Here is a 23,213-nt window from a genome sequence, read left to right as displayed (position 1 = left end):
AAAGAATTGTATCATCTGCAAATGGAGTTCATTTAACTTCTTCCTTCCTACTTATATCTTTTTACTTTTTTCTCTTGCCTGACTGCTCTGGATAATGTTTTTATGTGTTTTTCTTTTCTTTTCTTCCTTTTTTTTTTTTTGAGACAGGATCTCATTTTGTACTGCAGGCTGGCCTCAAACTCACTGTGATCCTCTCGTGTGCTGGGGTTACAAGGGTGTGCCGCCACTCCCAGAAGAGTGGACATTCTTGTCTCCTTCCTGATCTTAGTTTTTTTTTTTTTTTTTTTTTTTACCTACTTTTGGCCAGCCATGGCAGCACATGTCTGTAATACCAGCACTCAGGAGGCTGAGGCAGTAGGATCTATGAGCTCTAGGCCAGCCTGGGTTATATAGTGAGACCCTGTCTCAAAAAAAAAAAAAAAAAAGGTGGAGTGGGGGCTAGGAATCTAGCTCAGTGGTATAAGTGCCTGCCTGGCAAGTGTGAGGCTGTGAGTTCGATCCCCAGTACAATAAAAATTTTATCTATTTGTGTATTTTTGCCTTTTTGAGACAAGGTTTTGTATGTAGTTCAGGCTGGCCTTGAACTCACTTTGTAGCCCAGGCTGCCTAGAACTCACAGTGATCTTCCTGCCTCAGCCTGCTGAGTGCTGGGATTACAGACATGCGTCACCATGCCCAGCTCAGTCCTGATTTTAGAGATATGTTCAGTTTATGCTGGTCAGTATGATGTTGGCTGTGGGTTTGTCACATACACTTCCATAGTTCTGAGGGTTTCCTCAGGGTTTATAATTTAGGACTCATGGATTTTGTCAGAAGTTTTCTCTGCATCTATTGAGATGATCATGTGATTTTTTTAAACCTTGATTCTATTTATATGGTATATTACATTTGTTTTGGGGTTTTTTTGGGAGAAGGAGGTGACTTTTTGAGGAAGCATCTTGCTATGGAGTCCAGGCTGGCCTCTAATTTGGGGCAATTTTCCTATATCAGCCTACTGAGTGCTAGGATTATAAATGTGCACAACCACACCCAGCCTTTTTGAGTTTTTTTTTACTTTTATTGTTTTGCATACATTGTTCCAACCATGATCCCAGGAATGAAGCCTACTTCCTCATGACATGATCGTTTTAACAACTCTGCATTCTGCCCATATCTTATTGAGGATTTTTGCATCTGCATTCATCAAGGATGCTGGTACCTCATTTTTTTCTTTTTGTTTTGACATTATGGAAGAGTCCAAGTGTGTTTCCTTTCCACTCCATTTCATGGAAAAATCTGAAGGATACTGGTATCAGCTCCTCTCCATAATTCTGTAAAATTCAGCAGTAAATCCATCTGGTCATACATAGTAGTTTTTATTGCTATCTCAATTTCAGTGTCATTGTTCTGTCTGGGGTTTTTAATATATTTTTGGTTCAGTTTTGGTAAGGCATATGCCTAGAAATCCATCCATTTCTTTCAAATTCTCCAATTTACTGGAATATAAATTTTCCAAATAGTTTCTCCAGATCCTCCAGATACAGTGGTATCTGTTGTGACTTTGCTTTTATCATTTTTAAATGTATTGGTGTAAGTTTTTTTTTTTTCTTGTGGTGAGTTTGGGTAAAGCCTTATCTATCTTTTTGTTTTAATTTGTCAATCTCTGTTTTAAATTTATTTATTTACATGTTTGCGACAGGGTCTGTCAGCATCCTGGCCAAGGGTTCTGATTGTCATTATCGGGAACCCGGCCAAGAGTCCCAACTGTATCTCAAGAATGCAGAAAGAGAAATAAAACTCAGAGATAACTATCCTATTTCAACAATGCTGGAAAGTCAGTGTCTCTGGATCTGAACTTTTCACTCCTAAAGTAGCCACCCTTTATTAGTTGTATACAGTGATAGGTGGGGATTACAATTCCAAAGACTCAGACTCCAGAGGGTGTAGATAATCTTATGTTTGAAGTCTGCTGACCTGAGTATAATCCTGAGATATTTTAGAAGGTGTAGATGATCTTATGCTTAGAAGTATCTCGTCCTTGAGTATAATCCTGAGATGATTTAAGAAGGCATCGATGATCTTATGTAGAAATGTCAGATGGGTGGTACCAAAATCCCAATTCTTCCTTTTATCCCATAGAGAAATATGCAAAACCAGGCACTGTGAATTTGTGCTCCCTAGCATATCCCCCTTTTTGTTTCTATAATTGAAGCAGATGAAACAGCATATAGATATACATCTTTTGTATGTACTGCTGGCTGTTTAAGACCAAGCTAAAGTGAGACCTGTGTTAATAAATTTTCCTTCTTTGCTGTCTACTAAGGTCAGCTGAGTCTCTTCAGGAGTTACTTTGGAACCAGCACAGCACCTCTTAGCACGTCAGTCAGTGTCAACCATTGGATAAATCATGGCCATCGCTTGACCAAATTCTTTCCATGGAAGCTTGTGAGACGTTTCTCTCCTGGTGATTCTCCCTAGGCATACTACACTCTGATGATCACTTTCCACTGTGGTCCCACAGTCTCCTTGCTCAAAAGATCTGGGATTCACGGAATGCAGGATGTCGGAGCTGAGGTTCTTTTATGACCTGGGTCCTCATTGGCCTCAGAGGGCTACAGCTTTGGTCTTAGCCTGTCCATCTTTCTAGCTTCTGGTCTGCAAATCTCAGTTGTTGAACACCCAGAAGAAAAGACTGATAATATTACAGTGTGATAAGGCAGTAAGCTAAACATTACTACTTCTCTGAATATCAAACATCTTACAACATAACATAGAACCAATTATTTCCATCAACCAATGGATGTCATGGCATTTAAAACCCTGTAGAATGTTAACAGTTACACATTTTAACAGGAAATTAATCAAAACTGTACATATCATTGTATCATGACAGTTATCACATTTTTGTAACAACATGAATTTCCATTTTGATATAAAATACCCCTTTTAGTCAATCATCCCTACCTAATGCATAGGAAGCTTTTATCTAACTTACTGACCTTTAGTGGAAAGCACATCTCCTAAGTTTTCATTACCAGCAAAGGTCTGAATCTGAAACAAAATCTGTCATCATCAATAGTCCCTGTTTTACAGTTTGGGAGACCTGCACATCTGGAGGCAGGAGTACATTTGATACATCATGAGGTTAGTAACAATTAATTGTCATAGCTATGAAACCTTTGTATGAGAACACCTTTAAATAAGAATCTTACTGCCTAGAAACTTAAATCTTTTGACAATGACCAGGGTGAGCATATCACAATAACATATTTTAAAGAAAATGTATTGGGGTATCTCCCAAAAAGCTATGTAGATTATTGGGGCTCCCTTACTAATGAACAAGGACTGGAAAAATTTTGCCAGGCAGCTACTTCCTTATTCATCAGTTGGAATCCTGTCCAATAGTTTCCCCAAGCCTGAAGCGGCCCTCAAAAAATTCAAAATTGAAAAAAAAAAAAAAAAAGGAAAAAAATTTTAGCTCAATTATACCAGCTGTTACAGAATAGACAGACAAAACAAAGACACGCAAAACAGTTTATAAAATCAGAGTGCACTCAAATCTATTTGGCCACTTTGTATTATGATGACTGTTTTATAGTTTTCATATATTTTTTTGTCTTTTTCTTTTATCGGTACCAGGGATCGAACTCACGACTGCCTGCTTGCAAGGCAGGTGCTTATGCCGCTGAGCTAAATCCCCAGCCCCTAGTTTTCATATTTTTAAGTATGAATAGATTAGTTAGAACATTTTTGTAGGTCAGTTAACTGAGATCTTTTGTAATAAGAATTAAAAGAAACAAACCATTTTATGTGGGCTGTAAGCTGATGATCTGATTGGACTTTCCAATTATACAGGTTACTCATTATTGTTCTGATAGCCATATTGATAGGCTAGTCATATCTGATGGCAAAACTGTTTTTATAGCCATGTGTAACTGTTCCTGCTCATGGGACAGATGTTACAGACAATTTTATCCATGTCTAGGTGGTAAACACTGCAGCAGTTGGGAGAGCATGCATTGCAAAAAAAAATTTTTTCAGATGATTGGACTAAACCTTGGTTGTTAATTAAGTGGCAAGTCTGGTGAATGGCATGTTGCAGGTCTTCCCTGGGCAGTGGACAATGTGCTTCCAGGTTCATTATTTGCAGTTTTGGTAGAGGGTTCAATGTTTTGCATAGGTGGATTGAATTCTGGTCAAGGTGTTGCTCTGATGGATGGTAGGGAGTCCTCTTCTGTGGGGTAATAGGGGGATTCCTGATGCTTAGGTGCTAGGAGATGTGAACCAGCAGTTCAAGGTCTCTCTGTGCTTGAGCCTGATGCTGACGATCCCCTGTGGAGCTGGCTGGTCCACGGACATATCCACTCAGGATGGAATCCATAATATTTCTCTGTCTCCTGTGAGAATACGTGCATGTCCTCTGCCCCAATTTAAGAGTGATGCTGGACCATGACAAACATGCGTTTAGAGGGCCTGCCCAACCACAGGGCTAAAGATCCCTGAGAGTGGGTAGATTCTTGTGCTCAGTGTAACATGGCTGGTGGCAAATCAGAATTAGGAGCAGGATTCAGAAAGTTTAGAACCTATGTAGCAAAGTTTAAACACATTTGAGGAGTGCTGAACTTGTATATCTCTTTCGTCTAGCTATCGGATTTTTTAATTTAAGATAAGTGCCCTCAATTATTGCTTGACCTTGGGAATTACATAAAATCCCTGTAACATGCTTTATATTCCAGTTATCAAGAAAACTCTGAAATGCCTGCAGAAATAGGCAGGACCATGATCAGTTTTTATTTTCTGGGGCACTCCTAATGTAGCAAATGCTGACACACAAAGCTGTATGACATGTTGACTTTGTTCACCTGAATGACAGGTGGCATGGATCATATGTGAGAAAGTATGAATATACTTAAGAGGCTATGTGGGTAATATCCATTTGCCAAAACTGATTGGTTCTAAGACCTCTAGGATTGTGGCCCTATTGAGGAACAGGCCTTGGAATGAGCTGGCAGGAAGGATATTACAGCACTCTCTGTCTAGTTTGAGTTCTGGTGATTTTAAATTCCTTTTTCAGAGCTCTAGAATTTTGATGAAAAAACTCATGGGATTGTTTTGCTTTGTCAAAAGTGAATATCAAGTTGACAAAAGAATCTGCTTTATGATTTCCCATGATAACAACCCTGGGAGATTAGAATGGGCTCTAATACGATTGATAAAGAATGGAGCAGTTCTGTTAAGCATAGCTTTCTTTCTTTTTTTTTTTTTTTGGTATCTGGGGTTGAACTCATGATGACACACTTGCAAGGCAGGCACTTATGCTGCTGAGCTAAATACCCAACCCTAAGTATAGCTTTCTGTAGTTTTAAAAATAGTTGTACTAAAGTAGACTCAATGATACAGTAAATAGAGGCAGCTTCTATCTTTTGGGTCAGATATACTTCGTAAGAGGAGTCACATAATATATTAAGGGGTTTGTCTGTGAATTTTTAAACATACAGAGTAGCCTTGATTTCTGAGTGCTGTGCTGAATCCCATTTTGTAGAGAAGAAGCACTGGAAGAAGCAGCTCCAGATAACTGCTTTCCCCTTAGAAGAACCGTCTGTAAAGTAAGAGTCCTTGTCAATGGCTTGAAATGAGTGACCTTTGGGAGAATAACAGAAGTGCAAAGGAAGAACTGTAAAAGAGCGTCAGTAGGGTAGTGACTATCTATTGTCCCTATGAACTGAGCAAATGCTACCTGCCAGAACAGGGCAGTTTGGAGTGATGTCTGTCTCTGTTTAGCATCTATTGGTACTACAATGACTGCCAAATCAAGTCCAAAGAGCTGCCATGCTCAATTTCTTCCCATAATCACTATTTCTGCTGTTTGTTCTACATATAACTGGAGAGTTTTTACTACTTGATTTGTCAAGAATAGTCATTCCACAGTAGACAGAATCTTATGAATCCACTTGTCCTAACATTTTTGTAGGAGAATGGAGCATCTGTAACACAGATAGATAAAGAGATCAAGTAATATCAACTTTAGAACTTTGCCTAGAATGCAGACATTGTTCAGCTAATTTCAGTTCTTGTCTGGCCACTTCTGTGAGTTTCCAGGGAGAGTTTAAATCTTTATCACCCTGAAACATATTATATAAATTTTGTAACTGATAGGTTGCTATGCCTAATTTGGGCCTAAGCAAATTAATATCTAACAGTTTTTGGAAGACATTAAAAATTTGTAGATTATCTATCCTCATCTGAATTTTCTGTGGTTTAATTACCCTCTCAGAAACAGCAGAGCCCAAATAACTGTAAGGACTTATCATTTGTACTTTGTTGGGTACTAGTTGAAGGCCAAAAGCAATAAATCTCTCTTAACTTCTTCAAATAGCATCAGTGAGTTAGATTTAGAGGACATAGCAAGTAAGATGTCATCCATGTAGTGGATAATATAAGCTTGAGAGAATTGAGTTCTGCATCTTTTCAAAGCTTGTGCTACAGACAACTGGCACAGTGTGCCACTATTTGCCATTCCCTATGGAAGCCTGGTCCATTGAAAATGTTTGGCTGGCTCATCAACATTAATGCTAGGTACTGAAAGTGCAAAAAAAAGGTCAATCCTGAGGAGAGAGTGAGATGTTAAAAAAGCAGCCTTCAAGATCAGTAACAACCAAAAAAAAAAAAAAAAAAAAAAAAGATCAGTAACAACCATAGGCCAGTGCTGTGGGATTACAGTAACTCTAGGTAGACCAGGTTGAAATGCCCCCATTGGCAACACTCAAGCATTTATAGCTCTCAAGTCTTGTATTAACCTCCACTTACCAGATCTTTTTGGAATTACAGACACAGAAGCATTCCATGAGTTAACGAATGGCCTGAGGTGACCTAACTGTAGCTGCTCCTTTCCTAATGTCAATAAGATCTTTAACTTCTCCTGAGTTAGGGGGCACTGAGGAACCCTTTTTGGCTCTGTAGTTTTCTCTTGATCTAGCAGTGCAGAAATAGGTGGAGAAGTGCTAATGGCCCTCGCTATAGATTTAACTTATATTCAGTTCCAGATCTACATTGTTTTACTAAAGGCTCAACGGGAAGTATACAACCCTGTAAGTTCTTACTCAAACCATTGTTTTCTTGACTTTCCATCTTAGCCTTCCTCTTGTTAGTGGGTGATATGCTCTTGTGAGGGGCAGAAATAACTCTTCCATAAGGTCTCTCTTCCCCATACATTGATGAGGATGGGTGTAATAAATGGTGTTATAATGCCTGTTTGCCCATCAGAGCCAATATATGGAAGTGGCACAGCACTCTGCAATACAGACTGAGGGGAGCCTAAGTCTCCTCAGGCTTAGAGCTGTGGAGGCAGATCTAGTCAGCCAAGCAGATGGCCAAGACTGGCTATTGGCTATAGTGACATCAGCTTCTGTATCCATCATTCCAGTAAAGGATTTTCCATTTAATTTAATAGTGCAAGTAGGTCTACAAGCAGTAATAGACTGAGAAAAATAAATTTCTCTGCTCAGGTACTTATCTTTATCAGATTTGTGTGAGGGGTAGAGAGCAGGAGGTGAACTGATTGTGGCAAGAATAAAATCTGAGCCATCAGATCACCAGGTTCAATCACCCATATGTTGGTAGAACACATCACCACTGATATTTCTTGATGACAATCACTATTTATAATAGTAGGAATTATAGTAAGGCCTTCAGTAATTGAGCTTGATTTTCTACTAACTAACCCCATGGTCCCTTCTGACAGTGTCCCATAGATTCCAGTGGGAATTAAAACTGGTTTCTCCCCCATAACAAATGAATGCAGGAAGCTGCTGGTAAATCTAAGGTTGCACTCTGGGTGGTTCCTTACAGGAGGGATTTAATATCACCCCTTGTACTCATCTGATGTTTGTTTGGTTTGGACCAGATACAACTGGTTCAACTGTGCATGGGACAGTAGGACATGGTTTGATACTGTCCCTTGAGTTTATGCCTGGCCTCAGGAAAGGGCTGACTCTCCATTTCCCTGGAGCAGGGTTGTGCCATTCTTATGGAATCTAGACCTACAATCTTTTGCCAATTGAAAACCTTTCATGCAATGTGGGCACAGATTACATGATAAACTTGAGCCTGGTCTAGTACTAGTATGCATAGCTGTGGGAGCTGGTGCCTTTATAGGCTCTGGGCAGTGTTGGCAAGCGTGTCCTTGATTGCCATAATTAAAACAGTTGATCATATAAGCCTTTTTTTTTTTTAATCAGTACCGGGATTGAACTCATGACGTCGAACTTGAAAGGCAGGCACTTATACCACTGAGCTAAATCCCCAGCCCTTAGTCATATCAGCCTTCTGGGCTAGATGTTGAGATACAGCCTGTGCCATGAATGCAGAAGTGTGAGTGGTAGATCCAATATTCTGGCATGCTTGTAAATAGATAAGTCTTTAGTATGAAGCACTGAGGCTAAAGCTTGTTTATACTCCTCACCGGAGTTCTCATATGCTAATTGATGAAGGAGTTGTTTAGCTGCATTGTCATGAGAAATCTGTCTACTTATATAGCCTCCTACAATCCAGCTACAAACTGGGTGTAAGCTTCTGCAGGACCTTGGAATATCTGGGTGAATGACTTTTTAGGTGTACCATCTGCTGGGACAGAAAGCGGTGCTCGGCATAGTTCTTGGCACTGTGTGAAAAGAAGGGACAGGGCGTGTTCTTGAACTTTTCTTTTTTTTTGTCTTTTTCGTTTTTATCGGTACCAGGGGTCGAACTCACGACTGCCTGCTTGCAAGGCAGGCGCTTATGCTGCTGAGCTAAATCCCCAGCCCCTGAACTTTTAAATCAGCATATCTGCCCATGCCAGATAATATTTCCTGAGTAATAGCTTGTAAGTTTTCATCCTCACTATCTTGATTATTCTGAGCTTGTTCTGAAATCAGTGTCTTTAAATTCTAATGTAATGTCTTAAAATTCTAAATGTAGGAATTGTGCTGATGATAGACATGTGCCAGCGAGATGGGTTACATCTCCTGGTACCATGAATTATATTATCTAAGCAACCAAGAGTATATGGACCCTGGACTCCATCATCAAGGCATGCTCTGCCTCAATTCTTTCAAGAGTAAAAAGTTAAAAGCTGTGCGCGTATTGCATTTATGAGCTGGGTTTTCTGTGCCTGTCTCTTCTATAATTGGCAAGCAGGATACTTGTGGATACAGTCTGATGTCACTATGCTTTGGTTTCCTTGGGAGAGGGGAAAGAGGAGGATCATTTCCAACCTGAGTCCTTGGTATTTGGGATTACTGTAGAAAACACAGCAGCAGAAGCATTATTTTCCAAATGGGGTGCAGAGAATGAATCTGGGTAAATTGGAAAAGTTTCAGATTTCATTATGAACTTTGTGTAAAGTGAATATATTTGATAAGCCATTTTTTTTTTTTTTTGTCTTTTTGAGACAGGGTCTCGCTGTGCAGTTCAGGCTGGCCTTGAGCTCACTTTGTAGCCTAGGCTGGTCTCGAACTCACAATGATCCTCCTGCCTCAGCCTCCCGAGTGTTGGGATTACAGGTGTGAGCCACCACGCCAGGCAATTATCCGTGTTTTTTAAACATGCTTCTCTAGCAACCCATTGGGAGTTGTATTATCATAGTGATCTGGCTTTTTCGTTATGCTTACATCAGGGCTCTTTTCCACTTTATTTGCCCCATTCATAATCAATTTGTCGGCACAAGTAGTGTATCGTAGGGGTACTGGGCTGTTGGTCTGCTTTATTTTCTAGGTTATGTTGCCATGATGAGAGGGCCACATTCACCAAGTTATATGTAGCTGTCATTTTGGGGTAGATTATTTTTCCCTTGGATTGTAGCTACATATAAACTCTTGACCTATTTTATCCAAACTCTCATATTGAGTGTGCCTGCCTTGAGAAAAGAAGGATAGCATTCAGGTATCTGACTGAGTAATCCAAAAACATTTGATGGGACTTTGATGTCTGCATCATTAAACAGCTTCACAATCAATCAGCTAAATTCTTTCTTTTCAGCAGATAAAGAATATGGTTTCCCCATAGTTACCTTTGACAAACAGCCTTGTGTAACAGATTTCTATTTTTTTTTTTTTTTTTGTCTTTTTGAGACAGGGTCTTCCTGTGCAGTTCAGGCTGGCCTTGAGCTCATTTTGTAGCCTAGGCTGATCTCAAACTCACAACGATCCTCCTGCCTCAGCCTCCCAAGTGCTGGGATTACAGGCGTGAGCCACCACTCCCAGCATCAGATTTCTATTTGTTAATTGCATCTGAGCTATATAATTAGTAAAATGCTCCACTTACCTTTAATTTGGTCATGCAAGGTCCAGTGGATTGTTAGCACCTTCATAGTGGTTGTTGTGGTTTAAAGGTCATGCATTCCGGTCATGTTGAGCACCAAATAGAGAACCCAGCCAAGAGTCCCAATAGTCAACATCAGGAACCTGGCCAAGAGTCCCAATTATCTGTCTCTAGAATGCCATGAGAAAAATAAAAAACAGCCTTCTATGGCTGAAAGTCAATATCTCTGGATCCGAGCTCCCCGTTCCCAAAGCAGCCACTCTTTATTAGCTGTATCCGGTGATAAGTGGGCTAGCGAAGGATTACTGAAGACTCTGACTCCAGAGGGTTATAGATAACCTTATGTTTAGAAGGATCTTGACTGCAGTATAATCCTGTGATGACTCAAGAAGGCATAGATGATCCTATACTTAGAAGAATCAATGGGAAATCCCAGATGAGTGGTACCTAATCCCAGTCCTTCCTTTCACCCCACAGGGAAATACACAAAAAAACCAGTCATTGAATTTGTGGTCCCCAGCAAATATACATTTTTCTCAGCTGCAGATAGGACATTCCCCAAAATAGACCATATACTGGCTCTTAGAACATGCTTAAGTAAATGTAAAGAATTGGAATTATCCCATGCATACTATCAGACCACACTGCAATGAAATTGAAAATCCATGCCAAAGGAAACCACAAGAACTTCATAAACACATGGAAATTAAATAGTACCCTACCCAACAACCAGAGGGTCACAAGTGAAATTAAAGAAGAAATTAGATAGTTTTTATAGTTGAATGACAATGTACTGGAAATTGTGTGACACAATGAAAGCAGTTTTAAGGAAAATTTATAGCAGTAAGTGCCCATATCAGGAAAACAGAGTAAACACATATAAGCAATTTAGTGTTCAACCTCAAACTTCTAGAAAAAGAAGAGCAGGCTCGACCAAAAACTTGTACAAGGCAGGAAATTATAAAGATCAGAGCAGAAGGGTTGGGGATTTAGCTCAGTGGCTCAAGTGCTTGCCTGGTAAGCGCAAGGTTATGAGTTCGATCCCCAGTACCAAAAAAAGGAAAAAAAAAGATCAGAGCAGAAATTAACCCACTGGAGACTTAAAACAACAACAACAACAACAACAACAAAAAAAAAAACAATACAAAGAATCAATGAATCAGGGAGTTGGTTCTTTGAAAGATTAAATAAAATTGACAAACCTTTAGCCAACCTCATCAAAAAAAGGAAACAAAAGACTCAAATCCACGTAATTAGGAATGAAAAGGGAGAAATCACAACAGACCCTGCAGAAATCCAGAAAATCATCTATACCAGCTTTGAAAACATGGATTTTAATAAGATGGAAAACACATAAGAGATGGACAGATTCCTAAATACATATGAATTACTAAAGCTGAATCCAGAAGATATAAAAATCCTAAATAACCCAATATCAATAAATGAAATTAAAGATCTAATTAAAAAACCTATCAGCAGCTCCAGTAGCTCAGTGGTATAAGTGCCTGCCTGATAAGCACAAAGTCATGAGTTCAATCCCTAGTACAAAAAAACCAAACCTATAAACAAAGAAAAGCCCAGGCCCTAATAGAGTCACCGCTAATTCTATCAGAAATTTAGAGAATACCTAACACCACTACTCCTCAAACTTTTTAATGAAATTGAGTGGAAAGCAGTACTCTCAAATTCATTCCTGAAAGCAAGCATTACTATGATTCCAAAACCAGAGAAGGACCCAACTAAGAAAGAGAATTATAAGTCAGTCTCACTAGTGAACATTGATACAAAAATCCTCAATAAGATACTGACCAAGAGACTTCAGCAAATCATCAAAAAAATTGTATACCATGATCAAGTGGGATTCATCCCAGAAATGCAGGGCTGATTCAACATACATAAATCCATAAATACAACACATCATATTAACAGAGTCAAGAATAAAATCATATGATTCTTTCTTTTTTTTTTTTTTTGTCTTTTTCCTTTTTATATGAATATAACCCAGATTGTACAGGACTTACTGCAAAGAATCAGCAACTAAGATCTCACCCTAATGAAAAGCTTTTTCACAGCAAGAGAAGCCACCAACAGAGTGAAGAGACAACCCATGATGTGGGAGAAAATGTTTGGCAGCTATTCCTCAGACAAAGGATTACTATTGAGAATATATAAAGAACTAAAAAAAATCAGTCCTCCCAGATTTAAAGACCCAATCCAAAAATGGGCATCTAAGATGAACACACCCTTCTCAGTAGACAGCACTGGTCATTTGAGGGATGCAAATTAAAACAACACTAAGGATAAAGGAGTAGGCACCTCTGGAGAAACAGTCATGCTGGGACTGGGAGGATCTAACAAGAGACCAACCAGCCAGCCCTTCTGGTAAGCCTTGCAGGCTGTGCAGCTTCCAGGAAGAGAAAAGTCAGCACCTCCCATAAATCTACCAGTGCTCAGGCTGAGAACCAACCCCCTCCCCCAAAGGACTCCACTGGATCCAGGGACAGGCTGAGTTGATAGCAGGTAAGGTACATAAAGCAACTAAATGCTTGCATTGTTGGGTTGATTTTGTAGGCCTTGGGCCAGCAGTCTGAGCATCTCTTTGGAGAATGACAGTATGCAATATAGCAAACATGGGGCATTTCCTTTTATCTTGTCTTTGAAGTCCAATATTGTTTTCACTGTTTTGCTTTGTTCTGATTGTTTTGCTTTATTCAATATTCTGTTATTGGTTTTATAGTGTTTTGTTTTTGGTTTGATTTTGCTGTACCTGATGGAATGGACAACTGTTGTGAAGGTAACAAGATATACTGTGGTAGACATTGTTTTCCTAGTATCTTTCTTTGAAGTTCTGTATCAATTTTGTTGCTTTGTTTTCATTGGTTTTGTTCTGTTTTATTTTGTTGGATTTCATTACCTTTAAAAAAAAAAAAAAAAAAAAAACCACTGAGATTCCACCTCAGCCCAGAAAGAATAACTAGTATCAAGAAATCAACCAATAACAAATGCTGGAGGGGAAAAAGAAACCCTTCTCCACTGTTGGTGGGAATGCAGATTGGTGCAACCACTGTGGAAATCATTGTGGAGATTCCTGAAAAAACAAGAATTGAAGGGACAGGGATTTAGTTCAGTGGTGTAAGCCTGGCAAGTGCAAGGTCTTGAGTTCAATTCCTGGTACAAAAAAACCCCTCAAAACCCAAAAACCTAGAGTTGGAGGTCCCATACAATCCAGCTATTCCCCTTCTGGGAATCTTCTCAAAAGAATTTAAAACATCAGGGCTGGGGATTTAGCTCACTGGTGTAAGTGCTCGCCTGGCAAGTGCGAGGGTGTGAGTTCGATCCCCAGTAAGCTCCCCCCCCAAAAAAAAGAATTAGAAACATCCTACCACATTGGCATATGGGCACCCATGTTTATAGTAGCACAGTTTATAATAGCCAGATCTTGGAAACAACCAAAATGCCCATCAATTGAGAATGGATAAAAAAGACGTGGTATTTTTATATAATACAGTATTACTCAGCCATAAAAAAGAATAAACTGGTGCTTTTTTTTTTTTTTTTTGGTCTTTTTCCTTTTTATTGGTACCGGGGATCGAACTCACATCTGCCTGCTTCCAAGGCAGGCACTTATGCCGCTGAGCTAAACCCCCAGCCCCTAAACTGGTGCTTTTATAGGTAAATGGATGCAACTTGAGAACATAGTCATTAGTGAAATAAATAAGATACACATGTGTATGTATATGTATATAAAAATAGTTAAGATAGTTATATTACTGGTTTCTTTGAGTCTGCTAAAGGGGAAGATTTGTACTGGTGTTGTTGGGAGAAATGAAGGCAGATGTCCTGTGCTCTGGGTGAATGATTTGGGCATGACAGTGTGCAACGTGTGTGTCATTGTTGCCCCTGATTGACATGCTTTGAAATTTTGTCCTTTTTTATCCTTGAATAAAATGGATTTGAAAAGAAAGGGAAGAAAAGAAAAGAAAAGAAAAAGCAAGTGAAGCACAAAGCTCCCGTAGGGAAGAACTGCAGTGAGTGATCAGAGCAGACATCAATGCAATGCAAACTGAAAACAATACAAGGAATCAATGAACTAGGGAGTTGGTTTTTGGAAAGAGCAAATAAAACTGACAAACCCTTAGCCAACCTTATTAAAAACGCAAGGAAAAGACTCAAGTAAAAAAAATGACTCAAATCCATGCAATTAGGAATAAAAAAGGATAAAATCACAACAGATCTTACAGAAATCCAGATCATCAAAACCTACTTTGAGAACCTGTATTCTAATAAAATGGAAAGCACAGAAGAAATGGACAGAAATCTAGATACATATAAATTACCAATGCTCAATCAAGAGTATATAAAAATTCTCAATAAACCAATATACCAATTTCATCAGTCAATGAAATTGAAAATATAATTAAAAACCTAACTAGAAAGAAAAGTCAAGATGGATGGATTCACCACTAATTCTACAAGAAATTTAGAGAAGACCTAACACCATTACTTCTCAAACTCTCTAATGAAATTGAAAGGGAAGCAATTCTAAATTCATTCTGGGAAACAAGCATTACCGTGATATCAAAACCAGAGAAGGATCCAACTAAAACGAGAATTACAGGCCAATCTCTCTCATGAACATAGGCATAAACATCTTCAATAAGATACTGGCAAACAGAAAGCAGCAAATCATCTGGAAGATTATATCCATGATCAAGTGAGATTCATCCCAGGGATGCAGGGATGGTTCAACACACACAAACCAATACATGTAATACAGTGTATCAACACAGCCAAGCACAAAAAGCACATGATAATCTCAATAGATGCAGAAAAAGTGACCAAGTCCAACACCCACTCATGATAAATACTATACAGAAAATTAGAATAGATGGCCTTTATCTCAACTTGATCAAAGGTATCTACAACAAAGCAATAGTATCATACTGAACAAAAACTGAACGCTTTCACTCTAAAATGAGGAACAAGACAAAGATGTCCAATTTTTTTGGTACCAAGATTTGAATTTAGGACCTGGCACTTGCCAGGCAGGTGCTGTGCCACTGAGCTACATCCCCTGCCCTCACCGTCCCCACTCTTATTCAGCATAGTTCTGAAGGCTGGTGTGGTGGTACATACCTAGGATCCCGCACTCAGGAGGCTGAGGCAGGAGACTCACTGCAATTTTGAGGACAGTCTGGCCTACAAAGTGAGTTTAAGGGCAGACTAAACTGCATAGTGAAACAGTGTCTCCACAAGACAAAACATACATACCACCACAAATCCACAACTAGGATCTCATTAAAAAGCAGAGCAAAACAAACTACCTACAAAGTGAAGAGGCAACCAGAGGGCAGGAAAAATTTTTTGTTGTTCCACAGAAACAGTACTAATATCTAGAATGTATAAAGAATTCAAGGGGCAGGGGATTTAGCTCAGCGGCATAAGCGCCTGCCTTGCAAGCAGGCACTTGTGAGTTCGATCCCTGGTACCGATAAAAACGAAAAAGACAAAAAAAAAAAAAAAAAAAAACAATTCAAAAAAGACAGATCCCACCCCTAAATGTAAAGACTCAATCCAGCTGTGCATGGTGGTTACAATGCTGTTGGGGCTTTGGGAAAAGATACCCTTCTCCACTGCTGGTAGGAGTGTAGACTGACGCAATTGCTATGGAAATCAGTGTGGAGATTCCTGAAAACTAACTTTGACCCAGCTCTTCTTTTTCTTGGTACCTTTCCAAAGGAATTAAAAGCATCATACCGTAGTGATATATGCACATCCATATATAGCAGCACAGGTTGCTTAATAGCTAAATCTTGGAACCAATTCAGGTACCCATCATTCAATGAATGGAAAAAGAAGATGTGAGTGTTTTTATATAGTGGAGCAGTTCTTTGCCATAAAAAAGGAAATCGGAGTCATTTCTAGCCAAATGGGTACACCTGGAGACTATACTCTTATGTACAATAAATCAGATGCACACATCTAAATATTGCATTGTGCTCTGGTGTGAGAAACTAAAAGGGTAAATAAGGACAAAAATGTATAATAGATACAGAAAAATGGGAAGAAAATATTCAAATGAGAAGGGGAAGAAGGGGAGGGGAAGAAAGGAAGAGACACAAGTCAGATAGAATTGTAAAAAATGCAAACAAAGCTTTTGTAAATAAGGAAAGGAAACAATGTTGAAGGGAGTAGAGGGGAATGAGAAAAACAGAAGCAAGATACATCATGCTCAGGTACAAATTCTCTATGATGTTTATCATTATGTGTATCTAAAATGTACCAATAAACTTAAGTAAGGCATAATGTCTAATTCTCACTTTGTTTCTGTTTTTGAGATAGGGTCTTGCTATGTAGTATAAGCTGGCTTTGAACTCACTATGTAGCCCAAGCCAGCCTTAAACTCACAGCGATCCTCCTGCCTCAGCCTCCTGAGTGCTGGAGGCATGTCCTACTACACCAGTGTGCATTTTAGGTTTTGGAATTCATTTGACTTCCTGTACTAGATGTAGTGGGTAACCCTAGCCACTGATACAATAACTTGCAACTTATTCTTATGTTTTGGCAGTGTTCACTTTCTGTGACTGACAATTTCATGGCTTCTTTGTTGAACAAAAATTCTTAAGGTTTTATTGTCTGCTTAATATTAACATTCAAAGAATGACAAGAAAGGGGAGGGAGAAACAACCTTCAGTGGGAACAGAGAAGAAAACCTTGGATATAAAACTCAACATTTTGAACATACCCTGTGAGGGCTGGGTGTTTCTAACACTGCCCAGCTGTTGGTTGGTCAAAAGGAAGGGCTCCACCGCTCCCTCTGACAGTCAGCTGTAAGGAATCGGCTCTAAATGAAAGACTATAACCACAAAAATAGGCTCATTTCGGAAGGTTTTAATGTTTGTTATAAATTGGGCTTCTAGCAAGGCGTGGTAGTAGGTATCTCTAGTGCCAACACTCAGGCGGCTGAGGCAGGAACATTGTCATTTTAAGGCCAGCCTGGGCAATTTGTGGAAGCCCTGTAGCAAAGGAAGTGGGGAGGTGATGGATTTCTACTTCTGTCTTATTGATAATACTATTCTATAAAGTAATATGTATAATTTGTTAAATACATACAATAATGCTAGGAAGTATTTCTGGGGAATAATTTTGTTTCTGTAATTAAACCTATGTTGGTAAGACCTTACATATCTAATTATTTCGGTAACAGGAATCAAAACTCACGATCTTGCGCTTGCTAGGCAGGTGCTGTGCCGCCGAACTAATATCCCCCCCTTACATATTTAATACAGGGCTTCATAAAACAATTGTTTCATGTTAATTGGTAAGAATTTTGTTGTGTTTGATATGCTGTCTGAAGCAGGTTACACTGTGGAATGGCTAAAGTGAGGTAATCAACATTAACCTACACTAGGTGGTAGCTATATTTTTTTCAGTCAGCTACACAAATTGAAGGGCTTTATTTTGGCAGCTTCGTCCATGCACATAATATTCTTTGGCCACTTTCACTGCACCCTAAGTGGTTTTTAGGTTGAATGTGAAGAGTACCCTAGGGCCCTATTCGCTGCCCTGCACCTGCGGTCTCATTACCCAACAAAGCACAGAGGCCAAGGCAAGAGAGCTCTTCTGCACAAGGGTTCTAGACCAGACAGGAACAGGAATCTAGAGAGAAAGAGCGGCACTATTTTAAATTAAATGTACAAAATTTACATGTATACTTTTTTTTCTGACCAGGAGCCACAGGCAGGCCTCGAGCCAGCTAGTAGAGATCCTCCTGTCTTGGCCTCCCTCAGCCTTCATCATGCTAGGGTTACAGGCCCACGACCAGCTACATCTGTACATTCTGTACACAAATAATGCATGGCTTTTCCTTCCCAATAAAGTAGCTAAAATACAATTAAAGCCTGGGCTTGAAAACAAAGTAAAATTTCTTTACCGATGAAATACACATCTGGTGATATTCTTACATCCCGTGAGGCATTCTCTCAGCACACGGCATACACTCCATACACTTAAGGAATATTTGTCCAAAATATGCATTTGAATGAAAATTAAATGTTTTTGTTTCCCTTCACTGTAATACTTCAAAGAAATACTAAAAAGCATTCGGTCCCACTCCTCAAGCCGCAGCGTGTGAACTGCCGCAGCTCTGGGCCGGATTGGGACAGCACCTGGGTGCGAGGTCCAGCCAGCACCGCGTCCAGTGCGCTCGGAGCTGGCTGCAGAGCAGGGTGCGAGCAGACTGGCGACTCAGGACAGGGCCGCACGCGGCCTGGAAAGCATTAGAGCGCCACAGGACGCTTGCCCTCCTGCCTTACAGTCGACCCGGACTCTATTGATCGCCGCGGTCGGCCGGGACGGAAAGTGGCCACAGCGCGCCGCGCGGGGAAGCAGGTGTCGGAGCGCTCAGAACAGGACCGCCCCGCCCGCCGCGCCCCTCCCTCCCGTGCCGCATCGCGCATCCCAGATTCCTCCGCAGCCGCGGCCCTTCCGCCATGTAGTGCGCGGTCGCGCGCTGCCGTGAGCCACTGACGCTGTCCCTTCGAGGCGAAGGCTGTCGGCGATGCCGCGCAGCCTGACCTGCCGGTCCTGGCTCCCGCGACGGGCGAGTCCACGCGAGGGGCCTCCGAAGCCGACAGGGCCGCGCGGCGGGAGGCAGGGACGCAGGTGTCCCTCCCCGCCCCCACCGCCGCCGGCATAGAGAGGAAGCAGCCGCGGGCCACCCGCGGGCCTCGCGGGCGGGGGCACCTAGCTCGGAGCGCGTGACCTAGTTCGTCCCGAAGTGGATTTGACAGGTTGTCAGCTCGGCTCCCCGCCCCCACCGCCTTCCGGGTCAGCCTCCCTCCCCGGCGCGCCAGCGTCGCCCCGCTCACCCTCCCATTGGCTCTGAGCCGCCTGGCACGCCGCCCCGACACAAAATCGCTCTCCCATTGGCCTCTAACCAACGGACCCGTCCCTACCCCAAGTCACCCATTGGCTTGGTGCCAGGAGTAATCCCGCCCCTCCGCTACTCGCCGTCCTATTGGTTTCGCTGCCCTAGCGTACCACCCTCTCCTCCTCCCCGGCCGGAGCCCCGTGGGTCGCTGAGCTCCAGGTTCCAGCGGGCTGCTGGGCTGTGTCGCGTCGCGCCACCCTCCTGCGCAGTCCGGTCCCGCTCCTCTGTCCACATCTTTCACTCTCCTGCCTGCCTTCTCCCTTTGGGAGCCCGAGTCGCGTCGCCTGGCTGCAGAGTACAGCGGGCTGTCGGTCGCTGGTGTGCCGCGCCCACCTGCTCCCCCGCGAACCCTGCCTCTACACCGCTCTTCCTTTCCCCAGAAACGAGGTTGCGAGCTCGCCCCCTCTTCTTCCTTCTCCTCCCCTCTCCTGTATCTCCACCCCTCCCTGCCACCTAGCCTGCACCTCCTGATCAGGCCCAAGGGCGCAGGTCCCTCGGCGGAGCTAGGGTAAAGACACACGTCGCCACCGCTTGCGTGCTGGGACGGAACAAGAGCCGCCCCCCCCCCCCCGCGTCAGCCTGGACCCCGGGCCAAGCTCGAGGCCTCTCAGAACCAGGAACCTGGCAATGACATCGCCGACAGGCCCCTCAGTCAGTAACAGCTTCTCCTGGGGAATTCACTCGAGTGTGTTTCACAGTCAGCTCGCCCTGTGATGGGCCGCTGCGTAGGGCAAGGATGCAGGGAATAATCTCTGCTCAAGCCTGGTTTGACATGAAGAAACCCAGGTAACTTTCCCAAAATGTGCAAATGGGAGATCACAAAAGTGAACCCAGGCCTGACTCCAGGTGCTGCAGCCAGGGAAACAGCAGGGTGCCCTTTGCAGCCGCTGCCTCTACCCTGGAGGTCCAAAGCGTCTGGGATCCTGCAGCCACCTCCCTCCATTCCGGCCACACCCATGCCTTTGTGGTTCAGGTCATTTTTGCTTTAAGGATTTTGTCTGGACCTTTTCTGGCCCACCCACAGCAGCAGTGCTCTGGACTGGGTCACGTGCTCACCACCTCTGCTCCGGAGTCGCCTTAGGGAGGCATTTAGATCTAAACTAGGTCCCCTCCCTGCCCCCAGCCAAGGTACTTTCTGCCTTATCACCCTTCATCTTCCTTCAGAGCACTGCTCAGCCAAAGTCGCCTTTATTTGCTTAGGGCAACTGACTGCCTTTGAACTTAGGAGGCAGAGGCCTTTCCAGATTTTTCAGAGCTGTGTCTGAAGAACACAAGCGGGTACTTAGCGAAGACTTGGTGGACAAATGTACGTCTACATTCAGGGTGATCAGACTGACGGGAATCACAGTGTCTCCCCTGCTGTGTTCTGCTGCGGTGAGATGGGATGGACTTACCTCTGAGAAAGAGCTGGGGACAGCTTTTCCGTCAGACACAGACATGACCTTGATTGTTGCCTGAAGGCCACCTCTTTGCACACTTCTCCCACTGGACACAGTGCCGTCGCTAGCCTTGCTCTCGCCCTTCCCCAGGTGGGCACACACTTGGCAGCCCTTTCTCCTCTGCAGCTCTGAGGCTATGCCTGGCAGAGGCTCGGAGTCAGAGGGAAGGAGTCCTGGTTCCCTTTGGCCTGCCCTGGCTACTCTTTAGTGATGGCCCCAGGGATCAGGGCAAGGCAGGTCTCCCATCTCCTCCCAGCTCCTCCTGCAGGCACACAGCTGATCTTTCTCTAGGCACTTGTGCTGGGCTCTGTCCTGCTGAGACCCAGAGAACCTCAGTTGCTAGCTCCTTTGTTGGAGAGCTAGAAGTTATTCCTGCCTCCCCCAAGCAGGCAGTGGGAACCTGATGAAGTCTAGTGACCTCCTGGGACCCTCTCACCCACCTCTGCCTGTGTCATCTCATTTTTAGGAGTATAGACAGGTCACGCATTGTCACTGAAGAAGCTCTCAGTCCCTGCTGGACATGGCGGAGCACACCGGTAATCTCAGCATTTGGGGTGCTGAGGCAGGAGGATCACCTCGAAGCCAGCCTGAACTACATACCCAGACTCTGTCTCAAAAATCCATAAATAAATAAATAAGACTCCAGTCCCACATGGACTCCTGACTATGCCTCGGAGCCACAGAGAAGCAGAAAGCAGGGGGAACCCAGGGTCTCCGATTTCAGTCCACCGAGGAAGGAGCGGCCATTCCTGTGTTCTGGGCTAGAATTGTCCAGTTGCGGCTTGGGCTGGGCTAGGCTGGGGTTGGTGCTGTGGAGTTGAAACCTCAGTACTTCTAGGCCTGGAAGATGGGACAGCAGTTGCTGAGTGGGTCTTCAACAGTGCCGGCTGCATAATTAGCACACCATGCAGCTCCCAAGGATAGGTTAGTAAGTGCTGGCCGAGGTACAGATAATACAGTGTGAGAGAATTAGCCTGCCTTTTGTCTCAGGTCCTTTTTTGTTTGTTTTTGTTTTTTGAGACAGGGTCTCACTCTGCCTCACCCTCCTAAATACTGGAATTACAGGTCCCTGTTACCATGTTCAGCAAGCTCAGGTCCTTAAAGAGCGTAACACTAATTTTGTCATAAGGGCACAGAAACATGTCAGACCCATATTTTTTCTTTAGAATATTTTTACTGATGAATTACTAATTGTAATTTTATGAGTTTATCATATTAAACTGAGTACTGAGGGAAAAATCACAAAAATGAAGTATTAAATTTTTTAATACTGAGTGGTTATTTTAAAAAGCATCAAAATTTTGACATTTACTGTGTTTTGGTGTACTAAGTCTAAAAAAGAACAACACAAATTCTTATATGAACTACAGTGAAAATAATAGCACTTTATAAAAACCCTTTACTTCAGTCATCACACCTAACGCAGTTGCACACATAACAATAGCATGTTTCATATGCATGCATAATTTATGACCACTGCACATGTCTTGCTTTCCTGGCCTTTTTGTAGGATATACTTGACATCTCAATGGTCTTGCTGCTTTGTTAGAAGTTTCTTTCTTTGGGGGGGGGGCATGTCAGGAGGTCTTTAATATATAGTGTATAGTCAAGAGGAACATAAAATATCAATAAAGTAAATTTTAACTGTGCATTCACAATAGACATCAACATTTTTACATGGGGATGTGTACTTACTTACAGAACCTAAAAGACAACATCAAAACTAAACATCTGTGTGAACTACAATGTAAACACAAACAGAAGTCTACCACAGATACAAGCTTTGCTTTAACTGTCACCCCCAAGATGGTATTCACATATGACAATTACATCTTCCATACACAAATATTGCTTATGCTGATGGCATGTATGCTTTGCTTTCCTCTACTTTCTTGCAGGGCACAACTGACATGTTTTCCCTTTCCTGTCGTCATCATGTCTCTGTGATGCTGTGCCTGCCTGTTCACCTGTCAACTCACCACTGTGCTCCACAGTTTTTTCTGTGTGGTTCCCTGGGCACAAACATTTTGTTTTTCCTCTGCTGTAAATGCCCTCTTCTGAGCTCCAGTCCCAATCCTCTAAGAAAACTTCCCTATGGTATTTTACACTTGCTATTCTCTTCATAAACGGTCAAACTATTTATGCCACACGTGTTTAAGATTGAGTAAAACCTGGCCAATGCCGTGTGTTCCGAGTGACATCACTGTTGCAGCGTAACTCACCAACAACATCTCCTCCGCCTCTGGTTTTGTTGTAGGAAGTTTCCATCTCACGCTTCCATTTTGTTGAGATTTCCCTATCAGTATTCCCATCACGGTGAAATGTTCACATCAGGGGTTCCAGTTTCTTTTCTTTGCCATGTAGGAGGCCAACGTTATATTTTTCTGAAATCCAAAGAGTGTACACTCCTGTTTTAAAATTGCATTTGGAATTTGTGCTTTGTTCCTATGCCAGTCAACCTGTGGTCTGTTAGCAAGTAACATCAGTTGGAAACTGGTAAACCAATGGTCAAAATGTCATATTCCAATTAGTTTGAGAGATGAGCAACCAATCTGCTCACAATATCA

At 42.2% G+C, this 23,213-nt stretch overlaps 1 protein-coding gene across 6 annotated transcripts in view; it reads right to left on the bottom strand.

Annotated features, from left to right (window-relative positions):
• Cct8l2 (chaperonin containing TCP1 subunit 8 like 2) overlaps window positions 1-23,213 on the bottom strand; it is a 75,457-nt gene that overhangs the window by 38,941 nt on the left and 13,303 nt on the right. For 4 of the 6 annotated variants that reach the window (XR_010048131.1, XR_010048130.1, XM_063250806.1 and 1 more), the window contains one exon: window positions 10,279-23,030. The gene's annotated coding sequence lies outside the window, so the exon portion shown is untranslated. The remainder of the gene's footprint in view (window positions 1-10,278; window positions 23,031-23,213) is intronic. The other 2 variants (XM_063250804.1, XM_063250805.1) reach the window with 2 other exon arrangements.

Source organism: Cavia porcellus, unplaced genomic scaffold (genome assembly GCF_034190915.1).
Source record: "Cavia porcellus strain 051 isolate PalLab524CR breed Dunkin Hartley unplaced genomic scaffold, mCavPor4.1 scaffold_6, whole genome shotgun sequence".
Lineage (NCBI taxonomy): Eukaryota > Metazoa > Chordata > Mammalia > Rodentia > Caviidae > Cavia > Cavia porcellus.
This window is presented reverse-complemented; position numbering and strand designations above follow the sequence as displayed.